This window comes from Capricornis sumatraensis, chromosome 12, assembly GCF_032405125.1.
Source record: "Capricornis sumatraensis isolate serow.1 chromosome 12, serow.2, whole genome shotgun sequence".
Lineage (NCBI taxonomy): Eukaryota > Metazoa > Chordata > Mammalia > Artiodactyla > Bovidae > Capricornis > Capricornis sumatraensis.
In genome coordinates this window covers 27,837,744-27,839,883 of record NC_091080.1, presented here as the reverse complement: position 1 = coordinate 27,839,883, position 2,140 = coordinate 27,837,744, and positions in this window count along the sequence as shown.

Below are 2,140 nucleotides of genomic sequence, written 5' to 3'. Positions count from 1 at the left end.
CTTAAAGACTTCAATAAGACGTGACATTATAAAACTTCTAGAAAAGGACACAGGCAAAACTCTGACATAAAACTGTACCAATGTTTTCTTAGTTTCTTAGGTCAGTTTCCCAACCAAGGCCAAAGAAATAAAAGCAAAAATAAACAAATGGGACTTAGTCAAACTTGTAAGCTTTTGCACAGTAAGGGAAACCGTAAACACAACAAAATGACAACCTACAGGATGGGAGAGAATATCTGCAAATTATGCAACTGACATGCAGCTCAACATTAAAAAATCATAAAAGTGAGAAGACCTAAATATCATTTCTCCAAAGACATACAGGTGGCCAAGAGCCATAAGAAAAGATGCTCAATATCACAAATCAAAACTACGATGAGGTACTACTTCGTACCAGTCCGAACGGTCATCATCAAAAAGTCTACAAATGATAAATGCTGAGGAGGGTGGGGAAGGCAGCGGAACCCTACTACACTGTTGGTGGGAATGTACACTGTGCAACCACTAAAGAGGCCAGTAAGGAGGTTCCTTAGGAAAATGATCCAGAAATCCCCCTTCTGGGCAGATACTCAGAAAAGATGAAAAGCAATTTGAAAAAATTCACACACCCCAATGTTCACAGCAGCACTATTTACAATAGCTGAGGTGTGGAACCGACCTAAGCACCCATGAACAGATGAATGGATAAAGAGGTGGCTCACACATACAATGGAGCGTCACTCAGCCACAAAAAGAATGAACTAATGCCGCCTGCAGCAACATGGGGGCCACAGTCAGAGAAAGACAAGCATCATGGTACCACTAATGCGTGGACTCTCAACCAATGGCACAAAGGAACCTATTTACAAAACAGACAGACTCACAGATGCAGGGAAAAGGCATGATTACCAGAAGGGAAAGGAGATGGGGAGGGACAAATTAGGAGTTTGGGATTAACAAATACACACTGTATGTGTATAAAACAGATAAACAATAAGGACATACTGTATAATACATGGAGCTATATTTATCTTACAACAATCTGTAATGGAAAAGAATCTGAAAATGTGTGCGCATTGATACATATCTAAATCACTTTGGTATATACCTGAAACTAACACTACATTGTAAACAACTATACTTCATTAAAAAAAACAAAAAACAAAAAACAACAAACTGAGGCCCCAAAGAGTTTTTGTAGGATGTTATCTAGTGTCATACTAGGAATTAAAACTGATAAATTTTAAGAATTGTTTTATTTATTTACAAATAACAAAAACCCATAACAAAACTTATATGTTAACATAATTTTTATTAAAAAATATAGATGTTTTTCTTAAAAAAAAAAAAAAGAAGTGAGAAGCATGGCATTGTTTTACATTTTTGTCAATTTCTTCCACATCTAGCTTACTACGAGAGAGCCAGATTTTATCCGCTTTGCATTCACTCTACTAGAGTAACCTATAACACGCAGTTTCTGGAAAACTCCTCTGTACACTCAGCAAAGAATGAGGGTGTGACATAAGCGACTCTGACCCCGAGGACCCTTGAAAGGCCTTGAGGACTTCTCCCGACCATCCTGAGAACCGCTGCCCTAGTCTAGTCACAATTCACATACAAGGAAATCGAACCTTGAGAGAGATCAACTGAGATCCAAAATGGTAAGGCCTGTTAACAATGGGATACAGATCCTGGATGGTTTAACTTGCTTCCCTGGGTTTACATTCCCAATCAGAAGTACACCCTAATGACCTGTCCTGTCTGCTCTAGTTGTAGGAACTGTCAAAATACATCAACAACAACAACAACAAACAGAAAAGGAAAAACCAACAAATGAGATAAATTCTGTGTTAGCACTTGAATTAGGATCTCTACTAGAACCGAAACACTAAGACAAATTCTACTGCACTCTCCTCCATACACATCAATACCAGAGAAATACAGAAAGTGGAATTACCATTTATAACATCACCAATTATCACATTTTCTGAAACAATTCATGACACAATCTCTGAAAATTTTTCACAAGTACTGAATGAAAAGGTGTTGGGTATATTAAGAGACTACAAATAAACTGTCCATCATGTGGGACTTTTCAAGTAAAATGGAGTTGTTCTGAAATGTAGATTTTTTTTGTTCTTTAACAGGACCTTTCTGCCTT